Genomic DNA, 15,471 nt, shown 5'->3' on the forward strand with positions numbered 1-15,471 from the left:
AGGCAGTTGTCCAGCCCAGAATTTGTCTGGGGCATTGAGGCTAACACTTCTACTCTAGTGAAAGGTGTCCTGGAGTCCATGATCAGGGTAAGTGCTCAGCTTTCCATCTCATTGAAAACTTGTACCTTCAACATCATACTGCCCGCTACCATCTGGCTGGGACGTTGGCTCAATAGTGATTCAGAGGGAAGATGGCAGGGACTGAATCCCCATCTTCTCTTCCTGCAGTGCCTTGAGCAGAGCCTTGGGCAGCTGGGTGCCTTAGGGAGAGCTCACACACACTTCTTGGGTACCCAGCATTTAACCAGACATTAGAAATAAGTCTAATTCCAAGACAGAGAGCCACACCCACTTCTCCCTTTCTTCAGCCAGAGCCACTGGGAACGGGACCAGATGGTGGCCAAGCAGGGGGGAAATGGTTGGGGTGCTCTGCAAATACCAGTAGGTCAGAGCCTGTTGGCTGAGGTGGGCCTTGCGGGATCCCCTCCAACCTAAGTGAGGTTCAGGCTCAGGTGGACATTATGGGGAGTGAATTGTGCCCTCCAGGAAAATGGCTCTGCCCTGGGATCTTGCTAGCTCCACCCTGGAAGTCTATCACCTGAATTATCCCTTCGCTATTAGCTGTTGCCGCAGGTGTGGAGAGGGGCCGGCCCTGAGATGTATTTTCACGTACAACAAATTCACAGGCCACGACCTCTATTTTAAAGCCATGACAAAGTGCTGAAAAGCAGCCCGGGCTGGGAGAACGAGCTCAGGATGGGAGATGGCAGATCCCTGCACTCTAATCCCAGTTCCTGCCCCTCATGTGCTGTGTGACTATGGGCAAGTCAACTCCCCTCCCTCTGCCTTGGTTTCCCCTTTGATAACATGGAGATCACGGCTGATTCGTGTGCTGAACAGGGCTGCCGTGCGGATGAATTACTTATGGTCTGATTCACCACTACCTTCAGAGCTGGTATAGCTCCCATTAGCACAGCATGTGAACTGCCTCCCAGGCTTAACGTACACACAACAGCCTTGTAAGATAGAGACATGCTATTGTCCCCACGTCACAGGTAACCCTGTAACAGGCTACACAACAAAGTAAAACCCATGGCTGGCTTGTGCCAGCTGACACGGGCTCTGGCTGTGGAGCTGTTTCATTGTAGTATAGACTTCCAGGCTGCAGCCCAGGCTCTAGGACCCTGCAGGGTGGGAGGGTGTCTTGTTGCTGTGTAGATATACCCAGTGAGGCTATGTGATTCGCCTAAGGTCTCACACAGAAAGTCAGTGGCAGAACGGGGAATCAACCTGGCTCTCCTGAGTCTTAAGCTAGCCCCCTGCCCACTAGTGCATTGTTCCAGTTTTAGCTAGTGTAACATGCTAGTAGGAGCAGGGCCAGCAGATCGAGGGAAGTGATTATTCCCCTCTATTCGGCACTGGGGAGGCCACACCTGGAATATTGTGTCCAGTTTTGGTCCCCCCACTACAGGAGGGATGTGGACAAATTGGAGAGAGTCCAGCGGAGGGCAACAAAAATGATCAGGGGGCTGGGGCACATGACTTAAGAGGAGAGGTTGAGGGAACTGGGGTTATTTAGTCTGCAGACGAGAAGAGGGAGGGGGGATTTGACAGCAGCCTTCAGTTACCTGAAGGGGGGTTCCAAAGAGGATGGAGCTCGGCTGCTGTCAGTGGTGGCAGATGACAGAACAAGGAGCAATGGTTTCAAGGAGGTCTAGGTTGGATATTAGGAAACACTATTTCACTAGGAGGATGGTGAAGCACTGGAAGGGGTTACCTAGGGAGGTGGTGGAATCTCCATCTTTAGAGGTTTTTAAGGCCTGGCTTGACAAAGCCCTGGCTGGGATGATTTAGTTGGGGTTGGTTCTGCTTTGAGCAGGGGGTTGGACTGGATGACCTCCTGAGAGCTCTTCCAGCCCTCATCTTCTATGATTCTATGACATGAAGGCATTTGGACATTGGCATAAAATTGGAATAACACAGTGGCCAGGCCAGCTCTTGGCACATGTGTAGGGGCCGAGTGTGATTGCTTAAAATGAGGAAGGGAAGAAATCAATCCATTGATGCAACAATCAGTGACCCAATGTGACCTGTCTCCCTGCCCCCCTCCCCGCACTTCACTCCCCCACACCACCGTGTTGCAACTCGGTGGGTTATTGGCAACTTGTAGGCTCCACTGATACTGCTCCCTGGAAACTGACCATATCGGGCTCACCTTGTTAGCTGAGCCCTTGCCTGAGCTCCTGGAGCCCGGAGAAGTCTGAATCATTCCCTTTCTTCTCAACTGCCACTGTTCTGAAATGGTTCCAGCAGCTTTCTCAACAGTTCTCCAGCAAGTGCTTGGTCATTACCATTCTAGCCCAGCCCCAAGACAACGTATTCCGGGGCCGATCAGCGAGAGTATACCAACCATTTACATGAACCCTATAAAATATTATGCTTGTGGGGGCCTACAGTGCTGAGAAGCATCATCTTGTTTTCATTTCACATCTCGGCTGGGACGGGGCACCGAGAGAAATCCCAGAAAATGGCAGCAGCACAGTCTGAAGGCAGAAATCTGTGTACAGCTCCGTACGCTGCGCAGTGCCCACAGGAGCTGACGGGGCCTGGCCATGGCATAGCAATGCAGCTTCCTGCTCTGGAGCCCCTCTCCGCACAAGGGGTGTGCTTCACCCGTCCGTTTGTAATCTAATCGCCTTCTATGATGAGATTACTGGTTCTGTGGATGAAGGGAAAGCAGTGAAGGTATTGTTTCTTGACTTTAGCAAAGCTTTTGACACGGTCTCCCACAGTATTCTTGTCAGCAAGTTAAGGAAGTATGGGCTGGATGAATGCACTACAAGGTGGGTAGAAAGCTGGCTAGATTGTCGGGCTCAACGGGTAGTTATCAATGGCTCCATGTCTAGTTGGCAGCCGGTATCAAGTGGAGTGCCCCAAGGGTCGGTCCTGGGGCTGGTTTTGTTCAATATCTTCATAAATGATCTGGAGGATGGTGTGGATTGCACTCTCAGCAAATTTGCGGATGATACTAAACTGGGAGGAGTGGTAGATACGCTGGAGGGGAGGGATAGGATACAGAAGGACCTAGACAAATTGGAGGATTGGGCCAAAAGAAATCTGATGAGGTTCAATAAGGATAAGTGCAGGGTCCTGCACTTAGGACGGAAGAACCCAATGCACAGCTACAGACTAGGGACCGAATGGCTAGGCAGCAGTTCTGCGGAAAAGGACCTAGGGGTGACAGTGGACGAGAAGCTGGATATGAGTCAGCAGTGTGCCCTTGTTGCCAAGAAGGCCAATGGCATTTTGGGATGTATAAGTAGGGGCATAGCGAGCAGATCGAGGGACGTGATCGTTCCCCTCTATTCGACATTGGTGAGGCCTCATCTGGAGTACTGTGTCCAGTTTTGGGCCCCACACTTCAAGAAGGATGTGGATAAATTGGAGAGAGTCCAGCGAAGGGCAACAAAAATGATTAGGGGTCTGGAACACATGAGTTATGAGGAGAGGCTGAGGGAGCTGGGATTGTTTAGCCTGCAGAAGAGAAGAATGAGGGGGGATTTGATAGCTGCTTTCAACTACCTGAAAGGGGGTTCCAAAGAGGATGGCTCTAGACTGTTCTCAATGGTAGCAGATGACAGAACGAGGAGTAATGGTCTCAAGTTGCAGTGGGGGAGGTTTAGATTGGATATTAGGAAAAACTTTTTCACTAAGAGGGTGGTGAAACACTGGAATGCGTTACCTAGGGAGGTGGTAGAATCTCCTTCCTTAGAGGTTTTTAAGGTCAGGCTTGACAAAGCCCTGGCTGGGATGATTTAACTGGGAATTGGTCCTGCTTCGAGCAGGGGGTTGGACTAGATGACCTTCTGGGGTCCCTTCCCACCCTTATATTCTATGATTCTATGATTCTAATCCACGTTCCAAGAGGCTGGGCTGGGTTGGCTTTGCTGCCCATCTGTGGTCCCTTCTCCATCATGGTCACTCTGTCACCTGCTTGGGAGCCTATGTGCTGTGCCATGTTGCTGGCTCCCCATGGTTCTGTCCCAGCTGCTCTGGGAAGGCCGTTGCTGTTGCTACCAGGACCTGGCACTCTTCATGGGTTTAGGGCTGTCATTTTGGCATCCTTTGGAGAAACCTGGTGCCCTCTGCTAGCTCCCCAGCCCACTCCAGCACTGGGGAGGGGAACGGTAATCCCCACTCTGTGGGGGATGAATGTTTTCTGATTCATCTCATCTGCATCTACATGGCTTTGTACTGAATGGGATGATGAAGTGTGCTTAGGTCCATCTTTAATGACTGTCCCATTGTTTGAGAGCTCAGGACCCAAGATTCCAAGGCCAGATGATTATGAATGGTCCCTTCTGGCCTTGGGATCTATGAGCCTATGAATCTAGGGCCCTGGAGCACCATGTTGCACCAGTCCTCACTAGTGTACCAGCGGCACCACTCCTGAGCAAGCACTGTAGGCATTTCATCCACACGGGCTCTAGCACCTGGTAGGTCCCAATTAGTCTCCCTGCCTACCACCACCACACTCCTTCCACAGTAACCCAGACACCCTCCCTCTGCCCGCAGCCACCTGGAGAGCAATATCCCTCCTGAGCTGGTCAGAAAGGGTCAGCAGCTGATTCTCCCAAAGCAGATTCATCACATGCGTCCTGCTGACTGACCCATCGTCGCTCAGCTGAGTCGTACGGAATGAGTCTCCTGGAACCTATGGAGTTATTCCGGATTTACACGGGTGTAATTGACTGAGTCCAATCTCTTGTTTTCTGTGTGTCTCTCTTCCCACGCTCTGCCCCAACTCACTTCATCTCCCTCATCATTGCTCTCCATCTTCCTCACTCTCATGTATGTAGGAAACAGGCTACTCTGATTTCTGCAAAATCAACTTAAAAATAGCCTTTGAAGCTTCTATGTACAACAAAGAGCTGAGCAGGTGCATTTTAGCATCATCTGCATTTCTTTCCAGCCAGAGACATAACCAGAAGGAAACCTGCCTTGCCCTTTGGGAAGCTCAAGTGAGGGCTGTCACTCTGCAGAGCACACTGAGAAGTGATTCACTCTGTCAGGGGCTCATGCATCCTTGTTCCCTTTCCCTCCACACACACACAGCTCCCGGACCTGAAGCTAAACTTCTTTTAGGAGCCCAAAGGCCAGCTGCCTGTTTCTGAAGCTGGCATGGTTGGTAAGGAGAGAGATGTGATCTGATTTCACATCAGTCATTCACAGCGACCATACCAAAGTACCACTCTGTCCAACTGGGAATGGCACTTGAAAGTTTTCCTGACAGAAGCATTAGTGATATTGTAGACAGACGACCGTGGGGATTGTTTCACAGACTCCAGCGAGAGACTGCTGAATTGGAATTAATTTGCAAACTGGACACCATTAAATTAGGCTTGAATAAAGACTGGGAGTGGATGTGTTATTACACAAAGTAAAACTATTTCCCCTTGTTTATTTTTCCCCCTCACTGTTCCTCACACGTTCTTGTCAACTGCTGGAAATGGCCCATCTTGATTATCACTACAAAAGGTTTTTTTTTCTCTCCTGCTGGTAATAGCTCACCTTAACTGATCACTCTCATTATAGTGTGTATGATAACACCCATTGTTTCATGTTCTCTGTGTGTGTATATATCTTCCTACTGTATTTTCCACTGCACGCATCCGACAAAGTGGGTTTTAACCCACGAAAGCTTATGCTCAAATCAATTTGTTAGTCTCTAAGGTGCCACAAGTCCTCCTTTACTTTTTTGTGGGGATTGTGTATGGCTTCTGTAATGTTAAGAACCTGCAACTGCACCTTTCAGACCTGGAACACGCTGGATGCCAATTTAGGAGTTGGAAGCAGTTGCATTTGGAATTTGAAGTTAAAGTCTGCATCAAAGAATGATACGGAGCTGAATGTCGCTTGCAAATAATGGTCCTCCTTGCTCTACTAACCTCATGGTGGTGGGGAAGGTGACACTGTTCTGAGCCACTCTAGCTATAAGATATAACTGACTGACTGGATTGTGGGAGACATAAAAATGAGCACAGGGGAAATTAATCTACATGGGATGCAATCAGGCTATTCTTACAGTGGGAAAAACCTTGTCTGAACTAGGAAGTAGAGGAGAGAAGCTGGTCCATGCTTATATATTTTTCCAGACCAAAGAGATTGAGAATGACCTTGAATAAGCCTTATCAGCACTGCAGCGAACCACCAAATGGTTGGACATTTGCCCATCATGGCTCGATATGCCTTTGCCTTAGAGAGATGCTGCCAGCCGAAGATAATTAATTACAACATCATGCTCCAGTTAGGCAGCAGCTTGTGTAGATACCAGTGTACGTGGGAGCAAAGCAACAAAGTGCCGCGGGTTTGGTGGTGTTTTTTTTGCGTCCAATGTAATTTACAAAACAGTTCTCCCAGTGATCAATAGGAACGAGCCAACAGCAGATCTGTAGTCTCTTCCTGGAATGATATGTGTCCGTTTCTAGTAAACTCCTGGAGAACGTGCTGGCCAAGCGGTTGAAGCACAGAGAAAAGCCTTATAGAGTGTAAATTTACAAGCTATAAAATATATCAACAAAGCGGCTATTTTGTAGGTGATTTACTGCCTCCCTATGAGTTCATAGATCTGCTTTATAGGCTGGGGGTGAAGATAGATGCTGGGAATCATTGATGTACAATGAGGCATTCTCAGCATCTTCCTTTTAAAGGGCTTCTTCCCTGCTGCTGGAATTACAGGGGCTTTGGTACAGACTGGCAAAGCATGTCCCATTGATGGCCTGCGCCTTTACTGATTAAACAAGGCTGGTGGAATGATTTGAACTCCCTCTCCTGCTCTTTGGCTTTCCCTATCCAGTGCATGCGGCAGCTCTTTTACTCTGACTAGCTGTTTTAGGTGTTGGCATTGCTCATTGGGTAGGGTTAAGGTAGTCGACAGATCTGGAGTCATAAAGGAATGGTCTTCCAGAGCATATTGGCCAGAACCCTATATAGGGGGAGAGGGAGGGGTGACTTTTTTATTGGGCACTGACCTTTAGTGGAGTAACACTAATTCCCAGTTACACTCAGGCCACTTCATACTGTGAGGCCTTAGGGTGAACACAAATTACATTTGCACCTCCCTTGAGGTCCCGGAGCAGTGAAAAGTGGACTTAGAGGAATGGAATAGCAGTGGAATCAGGCCCCAGTGGTGGCTTTGACTCAAGATGTATATTACGCTTTCTGTAACAGGTGTCAAAAACACTTTGGGTCTATCTATGCTAGATGCTAAACCATTTCCACCCTAGTTGTGGGATGGCCAGGAGGGACACCATCTCATTCCCCAAATGTGGGCGCACCCTTAAAGGTCAGAATTACACACGTTATTTTGGTTCTATGGCGAGCTACAGAATTTGCTCCTCTTCCCCACTTTGATCACTCAGGGGACCTATATGATGTAGCCTCTTATACACCCTCATATCTGCTCAGGTGCTGAAGACGATAATTCTTGCTGTGATGGAGCTGGTCTTTCTCATTGAGACTGTCTGGTTTAGTCGGAGATGGTCCGTGCTTCCTTGTAATTACTAGTTTTCCCTTGACAACCTCAGGCTGAGTCAGAAAAAAGCAGTCTGAGGAGGTGTGGTGAGCATGAATTCACAGTTCATGGAGATCTACTGGAAGACAAGAGTGATGGAAATAGTTTTGATTCTGGTTTTTAGGTCTGATAACACAAGGTGCTTTATAGGCTGTATTTTACCCAAATAGGCTGTACTATGCTAGCCAAGGAAAAGCCATTCCCTCTTATGCAAACCCACGGAAAGTCTCATGATGGCTCCCATAACCAGGTCTCTATGCCTTCTATGCGTGTCATTAAAGCCCCTGTCTAACAGCCATGGAAGTCAATGGCAAAACTACCACCACCATCAATGAGCGCAGGATTAGGCCTGAAAAATTTACTTCTCCAGTTACATCATTCACATTGACAGTGTTTACATTCCTGCTCCTCAGCAAGGTGAGGTTTATACTGGCCACGCTCTGCCACAAAGCAACGGACCCTTACCTCACTCGGTTTGCCTGAATAAAGCCCCACCTACTCCGCTGAGGACTCCATCACTTCACATGAAACAAACATGCTCTTTTCTTTTCAAACAATGCATCTCCTTCCAGCTGCAAAGCATCGGCGTCAGGTCACCCTGCAAGCTACCTAGTTAGGTGAGTGACCGCAAGATACCTTTTTATGAGTATAACATTGGAGAGGCCTTGGGCCTGAGTTAATGGAAACATCTGGGAACTTGTTTTCTGCTGTACCAGGTTGAGAGTACTGTGAATTCCCACCTTGGGTTGAGAAAAGGAGGAGAAGGTAGAAAAGGCAAAGAAGCTCTGAGCAGAAAGGTCATGGAAGTAAAGTAGAGACAAGCTCATGTTTACACACAGCACTAGTGTGAATCTTAGGCTTGCGCTTCTCCAGCCCTTACTCATCTGAACAGTCCTTGTCTACAGCCCCAGCTTGAGCAAAGTAATTAAATCCCATTGACTTCGAAGGGGCTATTCACATATCTAAATTAAGCATAAGCTTAAGTGCCTTGTTGAACTGGGGCCCATGTGAGCTGGCCCATGGACTAATGGAGAGCCCTTAAAACTGCTTGGCTTTGGTGCAGTACAAACGTGGGGGAATTTTTTTTAAATTGTAGCTGGCATGAAAGAGGGGAAGGGATGGGGAAATGTAGCAGTAATACTGGAAATGGGCCTGAGGTTTTATAGCACAGAGCTCCCAGAAATAGCTCCAAAATGGGATCCTTTAAAAAAAAAAAAGTGCTTTATTGGTGTAATTAAGGTGATGTCGCAGGGCTCTGTTTGCCAAGACAAGCAAAGAAGAGAAAGTGTGAGAGAACTAGAGATGGAAATATGGAGAGATGCATGATGCTTGATCAGACCTGGCCCAGCAATCCATGAAGTGTACTGTCACTGCTTGACCTTACATACCTATGACTAAAGGTGCATAGGTCTAAAGTCCAGTCATATTTCCAAGGCCAGAAGGGACCAATGGGATGATCTAGTCTGACCTCCTGTACTACAGAGGCCGTAGAACTTCCCCAAAACAATTCCCATGGCAGATCCTTTAGAAAAACATCCAATCTTGATTTTAAAATTGCCAGTGTTGGAGAATCCGCCATGAGTTCTTCCAGTCGTTAATTACCCTCACTGTTAAAAATGTATGCCTTATTTACAATCTGAATTTGTCTAGCTTTGACTTCCAGCCATTAGACCGTGTTATACTTTTCTCTGCTTGACTGAAGAGCCATTTATCATATATTTGTTCCCCAGGTAGGTACTTATAGACTATAATTGACTCCCACTGGATAAAAAGCCTGGCTTAAAACAGGTTCAGTGGTCTTTGGATCTGGTCTTGAATTAGTTGCCAAGTTTGGACAAGAGAGGGCTGTTGCTTATTCACAGTAAAGAAATTAAAGATGGCTGCTGACTTCCCTTAATTTTGTAGGCAGACTGTTAGGGCTCAATTCTCCACTGCCCTGCACCTTGTGTTATCACTTACACCTCTGAAAATAAGTCACAGTTCAGGGAATTGCACCAATATTTCCCCCTCAGTGGTCCAGCAAGGGCCACCCACTCTCAGATTTTCATCTCCCCTGGCCATTGCCTTTCTTGGGTGGAGCCCTGCATCTGCCTCACTTCTGACTAAGGTGACCAGATGTCCCGATTTTTGGGTATTTTTCTTATATAGGCTCCTATTATCCTCCACCTGTTGTCCTGATTTTTCACATTTGCTGTCTGGTCACCCTACTTCTGACCGGGGTATTTCCAGGCTCCACCATTCCCTGCTTTCACTGTGTTATTCCCAGTCCAGACAGGCTGCGCAACCAGCCTGCTTGCTTTCTCGTGAGAGTCGGTTAACAACGTGACTGCCAGCAGTTACAGAGTTACCACACGGCTCTCTTGACTCAAGCCCATTTTATTCGGCAGGTGAAAGCACCACAGAGAAAACATATCAAAACCACCCCAATAACCTACATGCATGCTACTAAGCATCCCTGAGATCACCCCAACCCTGCCTTGGTCTCTGGCAGGAACAGTCCTTCAACACCCCAGCCAAGGGTTTCCTTGTAGTTTCAAGGGCATCACAGCTTCAGCTCAGAACAAGTACACAGACTTGTGGGGCCTCAGTAGGTCCAGTCTCTTTATCCAAAACTCTTGTCTTTGCCTGTTGGTCCCCGGAAAATGCAGCTTGAACTAGTATATGCGAACCTCTCCAGGGGTGTGGTCTCAAAAGGCTGATAATGGAGGAAGCATCCCCCTCCTCACAGAAGATTTACATACAATTGCATAGCAACACCTACCCAATTGCATTTTAAAAACAATGGACCCAAAAGATATTCACCCTCATTCAATAAGGTTTACATTTATTTTAACTCCATAAGGTTTGTCCAGGATATTGTCAGTCTGTCACAAGTTATACCTATGGAAAATGGGGCACAGTGTTACTGTCGATGTACCTAAGTGCCGATATCTGACTTGGTAGCCTTTTATGCCTACCCCTCACTGCCTTTGCACAGGATTGGTTCCATTAGGGGCAAAGCATCAGAGAATCAAATCCATAAGGTAGATGTGGCCACCTAGGGAAAGCCACACAAATGCTCAAAACATAACATTAGTTTCAAGTTCATATAAACTGGAAGCAAGGATAATCCCAGAACAACTCATCGGGGCCAAAACAGCATTACACATAATTTCCATCCATTATGAGATCTACAATCGACTGCTTACCTTACTGATAGGTCCAGGCTCTGAGATCTAAGATCAAGTGTAAGTAGTCTCTCAGCCTAGCAAAGGATGTGATCAAGTGTCTTGATGTTTTTGGTCTTTTGGCCCCAAAATGAAAACCTTGTCTGTATCTCTTGGACCATGAAGTACAAACATTCTAAGTTATATCTGTTCTTATCAGTTTAATATCTGATATGTCCTTAATTTAACAAGCTACTTTTAAAAAGTAAAGGGAAAAAACACATTAAACAACAAAGAAATAAAGGGATGTGTAGTAATTACACCATGAGTATGTTCAGGGAGTCCGTCTGCTCTTCACCTAGTACAGCTGGGTGGATAGTGTCAAAATGTCTTCACAAGCAGATTGCCTCACAGTTGGATTCCTCCACACTTGTGTTTCGTTCTTTTTCACTGAGAATCTTGGGGTCCCCGTAGCTAAAGAACCACAGTAACCACCAGGTACTCAAACTCTCCTTCTCTCTTGTAGCATCTGTGACACAAACAAGCTGCTTTTCAAATTTTTAACAAGGTTAAAGGCGTGAAATAGGAGCTGATCTCCCATCAGAGAAGAAAGATGGTCTAATGGCTAGGGCACTGCGTTGGGCGACCTGGGTTCAATTTCCTATGTGCCTTGGGCAAATCGCTGAGTAACTTCATTACCCATCTGTAAGATGGGGAAAATAGCACTTCCCTACCTCACAGGGGTGTTGTGAGAACAAATACATTAAAGATTTTGAGGTGCTCAGATACTTCAGGGGGCCTTAATAGTATGTTAGTAAGCTAGATATATACTCAGAATAATCTAGATAGATAGTACTCAGATAATAGGAGGCTGTAGAGGTGCGGGACTCACCCCTGCAGCGCCTCACGCTGGTCGTCCAGGGAATTAGCATTCCAACCTCCGGAGCGCCCTCTGCAGGCCGGTGTCCCGCTTGTCACTGGACCCAAGTCCCTCCTGGACCCCGGTGCCCCCTTTCACACCGGGGTGCTGCCACCTGCAGTACCCCACACAGATCTGGGTCTCCCCTCCCTGGGGAACCCCCAACCTTCTACCCCCACCTCGGTCTATGGCCACTGCCAGTCACCACCCGTTCCCTGGGGCCAACTGCAGCGTAAGTACCACTCATCATAGGCAAGGGGGGTTTGGACCTGCTGCCTCCGCCTACCCATGGGCTGCCCCCTGCAACCTCAGTACCTATCTTAGGCCATCTGCCAGGCCTGCAGCCTGGGGCTTGTCCAGTCTGGAGCCTCCCAACTCCTCTGGCCTTCCCCAGCCTGCTTCACCTTAGGTACCCAGGTGTGCTCCCCAGCAGCCAGGCCCATCTCCCTCTACAGCTAAAGGAGACTCTGTCTGCTCCTGGCCCACTGCCCTCTTATAAGGGCCAGCTGAGCCCTGACTGGGGTGTGGCCACAGCTGAGTCTGCTTCCGCAACCAGCCTGGCAGCTTCCTGCCCCCAGCCACAGCCCTCTCCTGGGCTGTTTTAAGCCCTTTAAGGCCGGAGCGGGTGACCACCCTGCTACAGGGGCCTTAGGAGTATGTTAACAATCTAGATAGATCTAAACTGTCTCTTTCTATCTCTGCCTAGGTTCATCCACCACCGTGGTACCTTAGTGCCTGATGACAATATCAGCGTAACTCCTGGAAAGGAAGATGATGTAAATGAAAATTCTACTGCAGAGGATGCCACCTTGGGTGCTCAGGAAGAATCAGCGGAAGATCACATCCCAGTGCCCTTCCTTAGAGGTGCCTTCACCCAGTGTAAGTGCAGACCTCCTAGGAGACTCAGTGTTTTTGTCTGATTTCACCACCCTCAGGTGATAAATGGCTCCGTTCGCTGACATTGAAGTTTGCTTGCCTGGCTGTGAGGGGATCTGAGGTGAAGATGGACTGAGGCTCTTAGAGGGACATGCTCTGCTCTGCTCTCACTCTTCACTCTTGTTTCTTTAATCTAAAGTCAGACTGGTGGAGTGAAAGTGCCGCATTTTGCAGCTTGTCTACGGAGATCATAACAGAGATGAGACTCCTTTCTTCATGGGGATCTTGGGAGATGTGTGATCCCTGACTCCCTCTGCTTTGTGCCACTCTGCAGTGCAAGGCAGCTGGAAATTCAGCTTAACCGGCTACCTACCAATTCCTCTTTCACAAGAAGATCCCCCGGTAGCATAAAGCCAGTGAAGCCGCATGACATCCCCTCAGCTTCCAGACCATGGGGCATGCTTGGAGCAAAAAGGGCCTAGTCAGACAGCCACTGCATTTCGGCTATTCGCAGCTGCCAGAATTGTCCCTTTAGGCCATGGGACATAAGTCAAAGAAGCCCGAAGGCAGGGACCCAACTAGTCCCCAGAATACCCTAGAATCTGGGGTCTACAAAGTTAGCATTCAGCTTCAAAGAGAGACAGAAAAAAGCCCCAGACACTGCAGCCAAGCACAGCTCAGATGCATCTCAGAGTCTGGGCACTTTGATACCCTCCAATTGTGAGTTCTCCCAGGACAACCCTGTGAGCTCTCTGCAAAGCTGTGAAAGGCCCTTGGGGATGGCAAGAACTCCTGCTGGGGAAATGGAGCGTCAACGCTGTGTCTGGGACTCCTACCCAGGGCACCATCACTCCGGCTGGGGAGGGGTGGGTTACCAAACATCCTACGGCTATAACGTTGCTGAGATGTTTTTTCTGATGTCGCTGGTCTGACTTTAGAGCCTTAACTCCGCCCTCTGAGCTCAGGCTTTCGCCCACTGCCATTAGAATCCTCTAAATGTTGCTGTCGGTCACCGAGCAGGGCAGCTGCAGGGCCATTCCTTGTATAGAAAATATGCCGAACTTCATCCTTTCCTTGATGCATTCCATCCCTTTGTGTTTCGTGGCATAAACCTCAAATCTTCAAGTTTCTTATTCACTGCCAAAAATGCTGTTACAGCAGCTTTAGATTTCAAAGACAGTTTTATTCCTGTTTCAGAGTGACCTTTGGATGAGTTTTTAGAGTTGGGGAAAAAAAATAGATCCTTTCCCTTTACATGCGCCAGTATTCAAAGCTCCTGAAATGGAGCCTGCAATGGTAGAACAGCATTTCTAAAAATAAATATAGACCTTTCCGGGGTCTGCATTTCTGTGAGCCCCTGCCTTCCCGGAACGGTGAGAAATCACTGGTTAGAGCAACGACACCAGGTATTTTAGAAGCTTTATTATAATTAATAATGAGTGCGAGCGGAGGTGGAAGTCTGGCTTGCTCGGATGCTGGAGTGGGACTCGACAGATTTGGGTTCAAGTCCTGGCTGTGCCATTCACCTGCCAGGTGACCTTAGGGTTTCGCGTCTCTGCATCGTCTTTGTTCAGATGGTAAATTCTCTGGGGCAGAAACTGTTTCTCACTGTGCATTTGCACAGCACCTGATCTCTCTCGAGTGGGGCCCTGATCTCTTTTGAGACCTCTCAGTAGCTCTGTAATACTTACAATAAGCCGTACCTAGCTTTGGGCTAGTGCCCATCACCATGACGCAGGAGTGCCTTTCAGGCTAATTATATTAGCATAGCAAAGTCCACAGTGGACTTCATGGAGTCATACAGTGGCTGGAGCGGCTAGGCCCTTGACAGATATAGACTAAATTAGGTGCCTGCTCCAGATACAATACAATAAAAGGGTCTTCTACTTCCATGATCCCACACTATCGAGCTTACCTCTTACTAGGGTTTTCAGTGGGGATACAACCAGTAGTAAGCCCTGGTTAATTAAGGGTAACCAATTGCTTGACTACACTCTTGCTTTGATATTAAAAGTATTCAGGAGATCAAACAGCCAAGCTGAGTCAGTTTATGAGACAAGGACAAAGCAGTGGACGAAAGGAGACATATGTGCCACCCTTTTGGGAAGCCATCTAACTGCCTTCACCTTACACAGTAGGTCTGCTTTGAAAATATGCATCTAAGACTACTTGCATTTCTAGCCCAGTTGTTTACAAGGTAGAGAGTGTCAGGCAGCAGGGTGTTCAGCAAAGCCAGGCTTCAGGCACCCTAACGAGCACAGCTGGCCTGTACTAGGCTGCCTAATTGGCTACACCACCGGCTTGATTGGAAGAGTGAGCACACCAGTTCTTAAGCCCAGCAGCAGCTGCAGATCAGTGGTTGCTCCGAGTGTTTGCCTGTGGCTGTGATCATGTCTGTGCCTGCTTGCTGCAGCTTAACTCCTACCTTGCCTCCTTCCAGATAACCCAGTTCTGAGCCTCGGCTCTGATTCCTGACTCCAGCTCTGACCCTTGGTTCTGGCCCTGGGCTTTGACTCCTGGCCACTGATGCCTGCTCTGACCACTAGGCATGACCGGTCACTGACCACGAGGAGTCTATACGTCACGCCAGATTCAACCCCTCCACTATGTACCAGTTTCTCTTCTTGTTTCCTGTCCTGTGCCTTCCTTATCTTTGCTTTGGACATCACATTCCAGGTGCCAGTGGGCCATGAAAGCACCCCCAACTGCTCTAGGCCAACCATTCATCCATCTTGTTCCTGACAGAGTTTTGTAATTGCCTGTGCCAAGAGCCAGGTTTACCTGCTGCAAAGTGTTACGGGATGGCATGAGCGAACAGCATGCTGGGAAAAGCATAACACAATTCATAGTTATAGAACGTAGCATAACTACACAGCATTGACATCTGATCTAAAATAACACACCGCAATGTGGTGTGTAATGTGTCATATTCATCACATATGTCTTGGCGAAGACTC

This window comes from Caretta caretta, chromosome 2 (assembly GCF_965140235.1).
Source record: "Caretta caretta isolate rCarCar2 chromosome 2, rCarCar1.hap1, whole genome shotgun sequence".
Classification (NCBI taxonomy): domain Eukaryota; kingdom Metazoa; phylum Chordata; order Testudines; family Cheloniidae; genus Caretta; species Caretta caretta.